A 16,180-nucleotide genomic window follows, 5' to 3' on the forward strand; every position below is an offset into this window, starting at 1 on the left:
GCTGTTGTAGCCCATCCGCCTCAAGGTTGTACGTGTTGTGGCTTCACAAATGCTTTGCTGCATACCTCGTTTGTAACTAGTGGTTATTTCAGTCAAAGTTGCTCTTCTATCAGCTTGAATCAGTCGGCCCATTCTCCTCTGACCTCTTGCATCAACAAGGCATTTTCGCCCACAGGACTGCCGCATACTGGATGTTTTTCCCTTTTCACACCATTCTTTGTAAACCCTAGAAATGGTTGTGCGTGAAAATCCCAGTAACTGAGCAGATTGTGAAATACTCAGACCGGCCCGTCTGGCACCAACAACCATGCCACGCTCAAAATTGCTTAAATCACCTTTCATTCCCATTCAGACATTCAGTTTGGAGTTCAGGAGATTGTCTTGACCAGGACCACACCCCTAAATGCATTGAAGCAACTGCCATGTGATTGGTTGATTAGATAATTGCATTAATGAGAAATTGAACAGGTGTTCCTAATAATCCTTTAGGTGAGTGTATATGTATGTATGTGTATGTATGTCCAATTGCTTTGACAATACAAATGAAATGAATTGAGAGAGAGAGAGAGAGAGAGAGAGAGGAGAGAGAGAGAGAGAGAGAGAGAGAGAGAGAGAGAGAGAGAGAGGAATATGAGCTCCTAAATAACATTTGTTTTTATACATAAGCGGATTTAATTTGTGATTTACAAATGAATATATAGCACTATAAACATACACAGAAGACATGGAATAGAAATCCAGAAGAAAAAGTATTCAAAAAATAATAATTTTAAGAGAAACACAAAAAGAAGAAAGCAGAGAGACAGTTCAGGAAGAAAAGTCAGAAAAGAAAAGCTGAAGACAAGAATTGGAGGTAAGAGACAAATAATTAAACAAAAAAATATGTATTAATAAAATAAATAAGCATTCTCAGTAGTTGACTCAGCCAATGAAAATGCAGAGCTCCGATTTGAATAGAGTGACAGTAGGAGAGAGCCCAACTGCCACTGAGACTGATAGAAATCTATCGAACAGCAGTCTGACTGCAGAGCTGCCTTTTGAAATCCGATACCCTGAAGACATTCGCTCTGCACAGGCTAAGAAGGACTACAAACAAGCTGTGATGAGAGCATCTCCTGAGACCCTCATCCTAGACTACACCGGTAAAGGAGAAAACAGGGTCAAGAACAATCTACTGTTCTACACCGCCTTTCACAAAACCCTGTGCCAGACATACCCCAATAACAACAAGAGGGGCATTAGCAGAGGCAGGCAGATCTCAGTGCTGGTAGAGAAAGACACAGACAGTGTGATGCTCACTTTTAATGTATACCACAACGGGACCATCATGGTGCAGGGCAGCGAGAGCAGCCTGGACCAATTAGCTCTCGGCTTCCACACCTCAAAGCAGCAGACTGAGGTAGAGAAACAAGAGCCAGAGCCGGCCACCCTGCAGTCTGCCCCCAGCCACACGGAGCCAGACAGTGCCCCATCTCCCACAGACTGCCCCCCTGTCTCCCCAAAACTCTCTAGCAACATTAAAACACTAAAGGAATGCCTATCAGTGCTGGAGCTGGAGTTTGCGGAGTTCAGGGAGCAGACCTTGAGCACCCTGGCCCAGACCTCCTTGTGTGATCAGCTCCGGGATGAGATGCACAGACTAAAGATGCAGCACAAGGCTGAGATCCATGAGCTGAGAGCAGCAGTGAGAGACCTGGAGGAGCAGAGCCAAACCCTGAGGACGGAGCTGCGCAGAGCGAGGGAGGAGCTGACCTGGACACCCCAGCACAGCTAGCTGAGGAGCCTGCAGAGCCAGCTGGAGGAGCTAAGAGAGGAGCTACACATCACTGGAGCACAGAGACTGCACTGCACTGACCCCACAACACCTCCAACCCCTGACGCACCCACTGATCCACCCACACTCCCCACCACTCCTGACACACCCACTATCACCAGACCTGCCACTAATACACAACCCCCTGAAACGCCACTCCCCCAAAACACACCCGCTGCCCCCACCACTCCCGACGCAAACCCGGAGTGGCAGGTCAACGCAGAGGTGGTCATTCTGAGCGAATCCAATGGGAAGTTCCTGGTTGAGAGGCGCCTCTTCCCTGGGCGAAAAGTGAAAAAGCTTTGGTGCTCCACAGCACAGAGAGCCCTGGAGCTGCTCTCCAAGAGGAGGCTTTGCCAAGTCAAACACATCCTCATCCACACCGGCACTAACGACCTGAGTGCCCGCAGGGGCGATGTGGCCTCAGCCCTGAGACAGGTAGCAACGAAAGCCACAGAGGAATTCCCAACTGCCAAAATTTCCATCTCCACACTGCTGCCCCGCACAGACGTGCCTCTGCACATCATCCAGGCCATCAACGCAGAAGTGTCCCGAAGATGTGCCCTCCTCCCCAACGTCCACCTGGCACACCACTGAGACATCCAGCCACATCACCTGTATGACCACGTCCACCTCAACAAGACGGGTGTGAGGATCATCTCAAAGGTCCTCAAGGACACAACCCTGGGCCGAAACCCCACACACCCCCACCTCGAGACCAGGAGCAAACCCCCCAGCCCCCGGCCACATCCCCAGCCACCGGCTCCACCCCAGCCCCAGCCCCTGAGACCCCGCGGCCCCATTCCCCACCCCCCCATCCCCAGAGGGCCCGTCCAGCACAGCAGAGCGGACAGCCGGGGACCAGCACAGCCACACAGCCACGCAGCAGCGGCTTCCAGAGCCTGGAGGCCCGATGCTGCCCAGCTGGCCCAGATAAGGCAACTCCTCAGTGTCATCTGTTCCACACTGCTGAGTTAACTGAGCCTCAACACACATATATATGGTTGTGGAGATGGAGAGTAAGAAAAAATGTGATTTAATTATTCTGATATTTTGATGCAAACATAAAATCTTTGAGTGATTATTATGTATATCCATATATAATTATTAATAGTAATATAATATCAGTTGTAGACCACAAATTAAACTTTCTTATGTAGAAGAGACAAGTATAATAAAATATATTAACATGTCCTTTAAAATAAGCAGTTGGAATATGCAGGGTTTACGCTCCTCAACTTTTGGAATGAAGAGCACAGGCCCTGAACTGATCAACACTGTAAATAGTTCAGATGTTTTCATTCTTGTAGAGACTTGGTGCTGTGCAGATATGTCTATACACTGGATGGATACAATGGATACAGGGAGCTGATTGTGCCCTCCTATATAAAACCCAAAGTCAGGTGTGGCAGGGCCTCGTGGGGGATTATCGTGTGGTACAGGGAGGAGCTCCGAGCAGCCCTATGCCCAGTACAGAGAGGAGACACACACCTGTGGATGAAAATCAGAAAAGACACCCTACAAAATAACACAGATATATACCTATGTGCAATTTATATGCCACCCGCAGACTCCCCCTACTATAATGAGGAAGGCTTTCATGAGCTTCAAAACGAAATCTGCCACTTCCAGACCCTGGGCTCTGTACTGCTGTGTGGCGATCTCAATGCCAGGACTGGCAGAGAGATGGACTACATCAATACAGAGGGGAACACACACCTGTTCGGAGACTCCCCGCTGTGCCACACACACACCTCCACACTGACACAGCCACGACAGCGTGGTAAACAAGAGCAGGAAGCAGGTAGTGCGCCTATGTAAAAGCCTGGGTCTATATATCATCAATGGCAGGACCAGGGGGTACTCTCTGGGGAGATTCACATACTGCTCGGCTCTGGGCAGCAGTGTGGTGGACTACGCCATAACTGACCTGGACCCACAAGCCAACAATGCGTTTATAGTCAGACAACAATCTCCACTATCAGACCACAGCCAAATAACACTTTACCTAAAAAGATCAGCGCAGCCACAAGTCAGAGCCAAACTTCCCACAAAACTGGTCTCCCTGCCACCCAGTTAGAGATGGTCAGAGCCCAGCACAGAGAACTACACAAGAGCCCTGAATAGTGATGAGATTGAAAACATGTTAGACAGATATCAATCCTCACACTATCAAATAAACCAAAACGGAATAAACTCAGCCACCAAAACACTGAATGAAATATTTGAGAGACTGGCTTTAAAATCAAACATTAAAACAATTAAAAACCAAAATATGAAATCGTCTAAAAGAAAAAAAGAACAGTGGTGTGACCAGGAGTGTGAAACTTCTAGGAAACACCTGAGACATCTCTCCAACACTAAACACAGAGAGCCCGACAACCAGGAGGCTCGCCTCAGCTACTGCCAGGCCCTGCGGCACTACAAGCAACTCCTCAGTAAGAAAAAAGACCACTATATGGGCAGAATAAATACCCCAAAAACAAAAAATGAAATACCAATTCAAAATGGAGAAATCTGGAAAACACACTTTGAAAAACTTTACCAAAATGTTGAAAACAATCCAAAGCCAGAACAGGTTAAAATATTAAAAAACCTAAATAAATTGGAAGAAATCATTAAGAATAACCAAAATCCCTTAGATAACCCATTTACAATATAGGAACTAAAACATCAACTCAAAATCCTCAAACCCAGGAAAGCCAGCGGCCCCGACAGCATCAGCCCTGAGATGCTGAAGCACAGCAGCCCGCAGCTGCAGGAGGCTCTGCTCAAACTCTTTAACCTGGTGCTGAGAGCCGGGTGTTTCCCTGAGGTCGGGAATCAAGGATTGATCACCCCGATTTTTAAAAGTGGAGACAAATTAGACCCCAATAACTACTGGGGCAGCTGTGTGAGCAGTAACCTGGGGAAGGTGTTCTGCAGTATCATCAACGCCCAGATACTGGCCTTCCTTACCAAGCACAGTGTCCTGAATAAGAGTCAGATTGGCTTCCTACCAAAACACCGCACAACCGATCATATTTACACTCTACACACCCTCATAAATAAATATACCCAAAACAATAAAGGAAAAATATTTGCCTGTTTTGTAGACTTTAGAAAGGCATTTGACTCAATCTGGCACAAGGGATTATTTTATAAACTTCTACAGAGTGGTGTAGGGGGTAAAGTTTATGACATCATTAAATCAATGTATTCTGAAAACAAATGCGGAGTTCAAATTGGCAACTCAAGAACAGAGTTCTTCACTCAGGGGCGGGGAGTGAGACAGGGCTGCAGTCTGAGTCCAACACTGTTCAACATCTACATCATCGAGTTGGCCACAGTGTTGGAGCAGTCTGACGCCCGCAGCCTAACTCTCCATGACACAGAGATCAAGTTCCTGCTCTATGCAGACGACCTGGTGCTGCTGTCGCCCACAGAGCAGGGGCTTCAGCAGAACCTGGCGCTGCTAGAGCAGTACTGTCAGAAATGGGCCCTGGCAGTCAATCTGGACAAGACCAGAGTTATGGTTTTCCAGAAAAAAGCCCCATCTCAGGGAAACAGGTACCGCTTCACTCTGGGCAGCACTGGATTAGAGCACTGCACCAGATACAACTACCTTGGCCTGACCATCAGTGCGTTAGGGAGCTTCAGCCTGGCTATAAACGCATTAAAAGACAAGGCACGCCGGGCATTTTATGCCATAAAGACACAATTTGGGAAAACAACAATACCAATAACTATTTGGATTAAAATATTAAACTCCATCATCCAACCAATCCTGCTATATGGGAGCGAAGTGTGGGGTCCCCTCATGAACCTCAATAACAACAATTGGGACAAAAGCCCCATGGAAATATTCCACCTAGAATTTAATAAAAACATCTTACACGTACACAGAAACGCCCCCACGGCTCTGAGGCTCACAGAGCCCGAACACACAATGACCAAAACAACAACAATTGGGAAAATTGACATGTACCTGAAAAGCAAATACACAAAAGATTAGAGACACGAATTAGAATTACAAAACAAATTGGAATGCTACCGGGCCCTGAATAGAAACATTACATTGGCTGAATACTTAAAAATCCAAAATATAAAAGAGAGACAAAATCTAACTAAATACAGGCTCAGTGACCACAGCCTCGCCATTGAAAAAGGCCGCTACAGAAAATTCTGGGTTGCCAGAGAAGAGCGGCTGTGCAGCCAGTGTGACCTAGGGGAGGTCGAAACACAGGCGCATTTCCTGCTGTCCTGCCCTAAATACACAAAAATCAGGGAGACATACTTTAAAATATTAAAAATGCATATCCCTGAGTTCAGCATGATCCCCGATTGCTGCAAACTCCCCGTCCTGCTGGGAGAGGAGGAGCGCACTGCCTTCTTAGCAGCGCAATATGTATCCACCTGCCACAGCCTGCGAGACAGTGTGTAGACACCAGCCTGTGGCACTCCATTTGCAAAACAAAATAAAAACAGTGATTTTTCTGATGTCATGACACAAATTTTGATACAAACAACAAATATGGTTTATATCCTACTTAATTTTATTTCAATGTGTACTATATTTGTTCCACTGAATCTTGTATTGCAATGTTTTGTCTTGATTGATAGAACATTTGTATCTGCTTTGGCAATATTGTGATAGATCATGCCAATAAAGAACCTTTGAATTGAATTGAAATGAATTGACAGACAGACAGACACACGCACACACACACACACACACACACACACACACACACAGAGCCAGCCAGCCAGACAGCCAGCCAGCTCAGCCATGACATCACGAGCCTCTCTCAGCTGACTGCTATGACATCACAGAGCACGTACATTCCATTGCTTGCCGTCTGTCAACCACTCAGTCACTGCCAGCCAGACTGGCTGGCTGGCTGGATGGGGGGGCTGCTTGCTGCTGCTGCGTATCTTAGCAAGCTAATTTGCCTGACCGGCCTTCCTACTCCTATGCCCAAATGCCCACCTAAGCCTCGTTTGTAATGCATGTCATTGTATTTCAAAAAGGAATCTGGAAATAGTAAACCTATTTTCTTTATTTGAATGTATTAAAGATCACATTTTATTACATTTTCTTTTTCTGTACTTCATTACATTATATTGAGATTCATAATTCTATTATTTATTTTCCGTATGTATGTATGTATGTATTATTGTATGGAAGGAAAGTTAGAAATGATTTTCTCAAACCTGTTTTTCTCTCTTGTATACTTAAGAAAGATAAGGTCAAGCTAGAAGGTCAGGAGGCCATAAGGTAGTTTGATTTCTGTTTGTTATTTACGATGAGAACCTTGGAGACAATGTCAAACGGTATGACCTACGTGCCTGTTCCTTAAAACCATGTGTAGATCTATGAACTCTGTTCTATAATGAAATATGTTCTGCTTAGTTAGCCTTTAAGATAACATAGTAATGATTTTCTAGCATGTATGTATGTATGTATGTATGTCCAATTGCTTTGACAATGAATTGAATTGAGAGGGAGAGAGAGAGAGAGAGAGAGAGAGAGACAGACAGACTGACAAACACAAACAGACACACACACACACACACACACACACACACACACACACAGACACACACACAGCCAGCCAGCCAGCTCAGCGATGACATCACAAGCCTCTCTCAGCTGACTGCTATGACATCACAGAGCATAAACATTCCATTGCTTGCCGTCTGTCAACCACTCAGTCACTGCCAGCCAGACTGGCTGGCTGGCTGGATGGGGGGGCTGCTTGCTGCTGCTGTGTACCTTAGCAAGCTTATTTGCTTGACCGGCCTTCCTACTCCTCTGCCCACATGCCCACCTATGCCCGATCTGCTGTTCACCTGGATCACAGCTCCGCCCCAACAAGGCAGATCCTCCCAAAAATGGTACAAACTGATCCACGTTCCCCTCCACAGAAAGCTTTAGCCCAAAATAAGGGACACATTCTGCCCAATATGTCAGCGCCAACCACAGCCTGAGGGACACAGTGACACACGAGCACCGGCTGTAAATATAATGTAAATACTCGTTTGTAATGCATGTCATTGTATTTCAAAAAAGGAATCTGGAAATGGTATACCTATTTTCTTTATTTGTATGTATTAAAGATCACATTTTATTACATTTTCTTTTTCTGTACTTCATTACATCTTATTGTGATTCATAATTCTATTATTTATTTTCCGTGTATATGTATGTATGTATGTATTGTGACAAACCAAGGGGCAGGGTCATACATGGCAGATATGTCAGGCCAGGTCTGCTGCAAGGTGTGTACTCTAGGGTAGAATACCGACCCTAGGCAACTACACTCCCCAGAAACCCTCAGGCAGCCATTCTAGCACCTAATGTGGTCACTTGGTGTTACTTCCTCAATTATTCACCAGGTATATAAGGCGGGCCTGAGAGAGAGAGAAGTGAGAGACAATAGGGTGAGTTATCTGGAAAACAGAGGTAGCTCATAAGGAGAAAGCCAAGACTTATTTATTCCAGACTTTGTTTAAAATAGAATGATTATGTAAGATTAGTTACAACTCCAGTGTGAGTTAGGTTTTGTTTTCAGATTTGTTTTGTTTGAAGTAAACATACAGGCACAGCCCTGTATTTGCAACCTCCTCCCTGGGTCATGACTGGTTTTTACTCCTAAGAAGATCACAGAGAAGACCCGCACATGTGTACAGCCAAGGCGTTTTGTCACATTTGGTGTAGAATGCGGGCAGCACCTCATGAAACCCAGACTGGCTGAGTGAATTTTTTTATCCAAAAAAAAAAAAACTACAGGCTGTAATAGCCCAACAGGAAGCGACCAGGGTGCAGCAGGTGGCTCACCAGGATGCTATGCGGATGCATCAGGAAGCACTGCAGGTCCAGCATGATACAAATAAAATGTTTAGAGAAGAGCAGGAAAAGGTGACTAAAGAGCTGAAAGAGAGTGTTGAAGCACTTGCAACCAGGATTGGGCCACAGGGGGCTGCAACCCATTCCACTCCCCGCACCAATCACTTTCTGCAGAAAATGACAAAACAGGACGATGTTGAGGCCTTCCTTATGACCTTTGAGAGGACAGCGGAGAGAGGGATGGCCAAAAGATTCCTGGGCAGGGCTTGTGGCACCTTATCTGGCAGGGGATGCACAGAAAGCGTACTTTGATCTGGAGCTGAAGGACGCCCAGGACTATGATAAATTGAAAGCGGAGATAATGACCCGATTGGGCGTGACCACCGCAGTGAGGGCACATCGGTTTCAGCAGTGGGCCTACCAACCAGGACAACCAATCCGAACGCAGATGTTTGATCTGATCCATCTGGCCAGGAAATGGCTACAGCCAGAGGTCCATTCATCAGCCGAGGTGGTGGAGGCCATAGTCCTTGACAACTACCAACGCTGTTTGCCCAAGGACGTTCGACGCTGGGTTGGCCAGAATGAGGTGCTGTCCGCTGACACCTTGGTGGCCATTGTAGAGCGGTTCTATACAGCCGGAGCAGCAGAGCATGTACCGGAGGTTAAAAACTCGTTCCCCAGGCCATGACGAACCAGCGGACCGGGTAAGATGGTTCCAAAGTTCTCTGGGAAACATGACGCGCTGGGTTGGAAGAAAAGAGCAAGACTGGGGGGGGCAAAGGTGGGGCCTAAAGCCGAGACTAAGGGTTATAGGGGGTCACCATCACAACCAATTGTCTGCTACAATTGTGACAAAGTAGGACATATTGCGGCCCACTGCCCAGGTAGAGAGGAACCAATGCAATGTAATGTGTGTGATATGGGGAAAGAGAAACCGGTATTTTATGCCTGCCCTGTTGGGACGGATGTTTTCATAGGCGGAGTACCTAATCCAAAACACATGTGTACAGTGATAGTCGATGAGAAAGAAGTGGCTGCTCTACTCGACTCTGGCAGTATGGTTACACTGGTCACAGAAAAATTAGTAGCGACCAACAAGCTGGATAGACATCAGGAGCTCAGTATCACATGCACACATGGTGACACACGCCCCTATCCCACAGCCCTTGTAAACATACAGACAGAGGCCGGGAAACTAGATTACGAAGTCGGTGTGGTACCCAACATGCCATATGATGTGATACTGGGACGATATTTTCCTAATTTTGGAAAACTAGATAGAAAACATAGTAAATTGGAAATGCACACTGAAAACTGTAAGCCAGAAGTTGCCTCGATCCCACAACTAGAGCTAAAAGTAGACCTGGTTCCAGTTGAGTCGACAGTGAAGGTTTTGGTTGGGGAAAATTAAACTGAAAACATAGGGGTGGAATGTAGTGACGTAGATGACCCTATGGAGGGTGAGGAACCCAGCACTAGCAGGGTGGGTGAGAATCCATTCATAGAGACCCCTGAAGCTGACAATGTAGAAGTGTCAGTGTTAGAGGGACTCCCCACTGATTTTGGCAGCGCACAGGTGCGAGATCTCACTCTACACTATGCTAAAGAAAATGTGAAGGTAGTAAATGGGACCCCTATGACTACTGCAGACCCGCCAACAGCTTATCCTTATTTTATGGTAAAAAATGACCTATTGTACCGTGTAAATAAGATAGGGGTGGACATTGTGGAGCAATTGCTAGTTCCCACCCCATTCAGACGAACAGTTCTCAATCTGGCACATGGGCATATCCTGGGGGGACATCTGGGGATGGACAAAACCAAGGATAGACTCCTGAGGAGGTTTTACTGGCCAGGCGTACATGCAGACGTGACAGAACATTGTAGCTCATGTCCTGAATGTCAACTACATGCTCCTAAACCAGCCTTCAGAAGCCCACTGGTCCCTTTGCCCATCATAGAGACCCCCTTTGCTAGGATAGCTATGGATGTGGTGGGACCTCTCCCGAAATCAGCCAGAGGGCATCAGTATATACTGGTTATTTTGGATTATGCCACCAGGTACCCAGAAGCCATTCCACTGCGGACCATGGCTTCAAAAGGTATTGCAAAAGAGCTAATGTTGATGTGTAGTAGGGTGGGGATACCGAGGGAGATATTAACAGATCAGGGCACACCCTTTATGTCTAAGGTTATGACCGATCTGTGTAAATTGTTGCAGGTTAAGCAGTTGAGAACATCAGTCTACCACCCACAAACAGATGGGTTGGTTGAGAGATTTAATAGGACCCTGAAGTCCATGCTAAGAAAGGTAATCGATAAGGATGGGAAAAATTGGGAATTCATGCTGCCCTACTTGATGTCTGCCATTAGGGAAGTCCCACAGGCTTCCCTGGGCTTTTCGCCTTTTGAACTGTTATATGGGAGGCACCCCAGGGGGATATTAGACATAGCCCGTGAAACGTGGGAACACGAGTCCACTCCTTTCCGGAGTGTAGTCGAGCACATCAATGCTATGCAAGAGAGAATAGCCACAGTCACTCCCATTGTGAGAGAGCACCTAAGGCAGGCACAGGAACACCAACAATTCGCCTATAATCGTCAGGCTACACTGAGGGTGTTCCAGCCTGGTGATAGGGTGTTGGTGTTGGTTCCCACTGTAGAATGTAAATTTCTGGCTACGTGGATGGGACCTTATGAGATTATAGAGCGAATACGGGAAGTGAACTATAAGGTTCAGCAACCCGGCCGCCGACCCCCAGAACAAATATATCATGTCAACTTAATAAAAGCCTGGAAGGACAGGGAAGTGTTGATGTTGACTTACCCCCCTCAGCCACTAGGGACACCGAAGGTGAATATTGCAGCTGCCTTGTCACCTGACCAGTTGAAGGAGGTGAACGACTTGATAATACGTAATAGGGAAGTTTTCTCAGGCATACCGGGGCGTACCCATTTAGTCTCTCACAACATTGTGTCTCTCCCAGGAAAGAAGGTAAATATGAGGCCTTACAGGGTACCAGAAGCTCGCAGGAACACTATTAGAAATGAGGTTAAGGAAATGCTGGAGGCAGGGGTTATTGAAGAATCCCACAGTGAGTGGTCCAGCCCTATAGTCATGGTTTCCAAACCTGATGGCTCCTGGAGATTCTGTAATGATTTTAGAAAGGTTAATGAAATTTCAAAGTTTGATGCATACCCAATGCCCCGAGTAGATGAATTGTTAGAGAATATTGGGAATGCTCGCTATATTTCAACTATTGACTTAGCCAAGGGCTACTGGCAGATTCCCTTGACCCCGGGTGCCAAAGAAAAAACAGCCTTTGCAACCCCAGATGGTCTGTTTCACTACACAGTGATGCCCTTTGGCCTGCATGGTGCTCCTGCCACCTTTCAAAGGTTGATGGACCACATACTTAGACCACACAGGACGTATGCGGCAGCATATTTAGATGATGTGGTCATTCACAGTCCAGATTGGGAATCACATTTGTCTCAGCTCCAAGCGGTATTGGATTCAATACATGCAGCAGGCCTGATGGCTAATCCAACCAAATGCAATTTGGGGTTGGAAGAGGCCAAATACTTGGGCTATACAGTAGGGAGGGGTATGGTGAAACCCCAAATATCCAAGGTTGAAGCCATAAACTCTTGGCCTAGGCCTGTCAATAAAAAGCAGGTTAGGGCATTTTTAGGGTTAACTGGGTATTACCGGAGGTTTATTCCCAACTATGCTACCTTAGCGGCCCCTCTGACTGATATGACTAAGGCTACAGAACCCAATATGGTTAGATGGGGTGATACAGCAAACCGGGCTTTCCGGAGCCTACAGGAGGCGCTCTGCCGCAACCCCGTTTTAATGGTACCTGACTTTCAGAAAGAATTTATAGTCCAGACGGACGCCTCTGAGGTGGGGATCGGAGTGGTTTTGTCCCAAAGAATGGGTGATCACGAACACCCGGTGTTGTTCCTTAGCAGAAAGTTGGAATCCAATGAAATAAATTATTTGGTAGTTGAAGAAGAATGTTTGGCAGTGAAGTGGGCTTTGGACAGTCTTCGATACTATTTGTTGGGCAGGCACTTCACCCTGATCACTGACCATGCCCCCCTCACTTGGATGCATCGTTCGAAAGACAGGAATGCCCGTGTGATGAGGTGGTTTTTGAGTCTCCAACATTTTCATTTCACCCTGCAGCACAGGCCAGGGAAGGCCATGGGGAATGTTGATGGGCTGTCCCGGGTGCATGCTTTTTTGCGGCTGTCGCTCGACCTATGGGGTCGCAGCTGGGGGGGAGGATGTGGGACAAACCAAGGGGCAGGGTCATACATGGCAGACATGTCAGGCCAGGTCTGCTGCAAGGTCTGCACTCTAGGGAAGAAAACCGACCCTAGACAACTACACTCCCCAGAAACCCTCAGGCAGCCTAATGTGGTCACTTGGTGCTACTTCCTCAATTATTCACCAAGTATATAAGGCGGAAAGATAGAGTCAAGCTAGAAGGTCAGGCCAGAAGCTAGTTTGATTTCTGTTTGTTATTTACGATGAGAACCTTGGAAACAATGTCAAACGGTATGACCTACGTGCCTGTTCCCTAAAACCATGTGTAGACCTATGGACTCTGTTCTATAATGATATATGTTCTGCTTAGTTAGCCTTTAAGATAACATAGTAATGACTTTCTAGCATGTATGCATGTATGTATGTATATATATATATATATATATGTATGTATGAATGTATGTATGTCCAATTGCTTTGACAATACAAATGAATTGAATTGAGAGGGAGAGAGAGAGAGAGAGAGAGAGAGAGAGAGAGAGAGACAGACAGACTGAAAAACAGACAAACAGACACACACACACACACACACACACACACAGACATACACACACACACACAGAGCCAGCCAGCCAGCCAGCTCAGCGATGACATCACGAGCCTCTCTCAGCTGACTGCTATGACATCACAGAGCACGTACATTCCGTTGCTTGCCGTCTGACAACCACTCAGTCACTGCCAGCCAGACTGGCTGGCTGGCTGGATGTGGGGGATGCTTGCTGCTGCTGCGTACCTTAGCAAGCTTATTTGCTTGACCGGCCTTCCAACTCCTCTGCCCACATGCCCACCTATGCCCGATCTGCTGTTCACCTGGTCACAGCTCCGCCCCAACAAGGCAGATTCTCCCAAAAATGGTACAAACTGATCCACGTTCCCCTCCACGGAAAGCTTTAGCCCAAAATAAGGGACAAATTCTGTAACAACATAATGGATGCCCACCCAACCTGTGACAAAACTGAGAAAAAAGAAAAACGCCAGTCCTCCTGGGGGAGGGACACACAGCCACCCTGGCTGCCCAATATGTCAGCGCCTACCACAGCCTGAGGAACACAGTGACACACGAGCACCGGCTGTAAATATAATGTAAATACTTGTTTGTTATGCATGTCATTGTATTTCAAAAAAGGAATCTGGAAATAGTAAACCTATTTTCTTTATCTGTATGTATTAAAGATCACATTTTTTTACATTTTCATTTTCTGTACTTCATTACATCTTATTGTGATTCATAATTCTATTATTTATTTTCCGTGTAGATGTATGTATGTATGTATGTATGTATGTATATGTATGTATGTCCAATTGCTTTGACAATACAAATGAATTGAATTGAGAGGGAGAGAGAGAAAGAGAGAGAGAGAGAGAGAGAGAGAGGAATATGAGCTCCTAAAAAACATTTGTTTTTATACATAAGCGGATTTAATTTGTCATTTACAAATGAATATATAGCACTATAAACATACACAGAAGACATGGAATAGAAATTCAGAAGAAAAAGTATTCAAAAAATAATAATTTTAAGAGAAACACAAAAAGAAGAAAGCAGAGAGACAGTTCAGGAAGAAAAGTCAGAAAAGAAAAGCTGAAGACAAGAATTGGAGGTAAGACCTTTCACCTATAGAGACAAATAATTAAACAAAAAAATATGTATTAATAAAATAAATAAGCATTCTCAGTAGTTGACTCAGCCAATGAAAATGCAGAGCTCCAATTTGAATAGAGTGACAGTAGGAGAGAGCCCAACTGCCACTGAGACTGATACAAATCTATCGAACAGCAGTCTGACTGCAGAGCTGCCTTTTGAAATCCGATACCCTGAAGACATTCGCTCTGCACAGGCTAAGAAGGACTACAAACAAGCTGTGATGAGAGCATCTCCTGAGACCCTCATCCTAGACTACACCGGTAAAGGAGAAAACAGGGTCAAGAACAATCTACTGTTCTACACCGCCTTTCACAAAACCCTGTGCCAGACATACCCCAATAACAACAAGAGGGGCATTAGCAGAGGCAGGCAGATCTCAGTGCTGGTAGAGAAAGACACAGACAGTGTGATGCTCACTTTTAATGTATACCACAACGGGACCATCATGGTGCAGGACAGCGAGAGCAGCCTGGACCAATTATCTCTCGGCTTCCACACCTCAAAGCAGCAGACTGAGGTAGAGAAACACGAGCCAGAGCCGGCCACCCTGCAGTCTGCCCCCAGCCACACGGAGCCAGACAGTGCCCCATCTCCCACAGACTGCCCCCCTGTCTCCCCAAAACTCTCCAGCAACATTAAAACACTAAAGGAATGCCTATCAGTGCTGGAGCTGAAGTTTGCGGAGTTCAGGGACTAAAGATGCACCACAAGGCTGAGATCCATAAGCTGAGAGCAGCAGTAAGAGACCAGGAGGAGCAGAGCCAAACCCTGAGGACGGAGCTGCACAGAGCGAGGGAGGAGCTGACCAGGACACCCCAGCACAGCCAGCTGAGGAGCCTGCAGAGCCAGCTGGAGAAGCTAAGAGAGGAGCACAGAGACTGCACTGCACTGACCCCACAACACCTACAACCCCTGACGCACCCACTGACGCACCCACTGATCCACCCACACTCCCCACCACTCCTGACACCCCCACTATCACCAGACCTGCCACTAATACACAAACCCCTGAAACGCCACTCCCCTAAAACACACCCGCTGCCCCCACCACTCCCGACGCAAAACCCGGAGTGGCAGGTCAACACAGAGGTGGTCATTCTGAGCGACTCCAATGGGAAGTTCCTGGATGAGAGGCGCCTCTTCCCTGGGCGAAAAGTGAAAAAGCTTTGGTGCCCGACAGCACAGAGAGCCCTGGAGCTGCTCTCCAAGAGGAGGCTGTGCCAGGTCAAATACATCCTCATCCACACTGGCACTAACGACCTGAGTGCCCGCAGGGGCGATGTGGCCTCAGCCCTGAGACAGGTGGCAAAGAAAGCCACAGAGGAATTCCAAACTGCCAAAATCACCATCTCCACACTGCTGCCCCGCACAGACGTGCCCCTGCACATCATCCAGGCCATCAACGCAGAAGTATCCCGAAGATGTGCCCTCCTCCCCAACGTCCACCTGGCACACCACTGAGACATCCAGCCACATCACCTGTATGACCACGTCCACCTCAACAAGACGGGTGTGAGGAAGGTCCGTTTTTAGTGTTTCTCTGAACACATC

The sequence above is a fragment of the Amia ocellicauda genome, chromosome 10 (assembly GCF_036373705.1).
Source record: "Amia ocellicauda isolate fAmiCal2 chromosome 10, fAmiCal2.hap1, whole genome shotgun sequence".
NCBI lineage: Eukaryota > Metazoa > Chordata > Actinopteri > Amiiformes > Amiidae > Amia > Amia ocellicauda.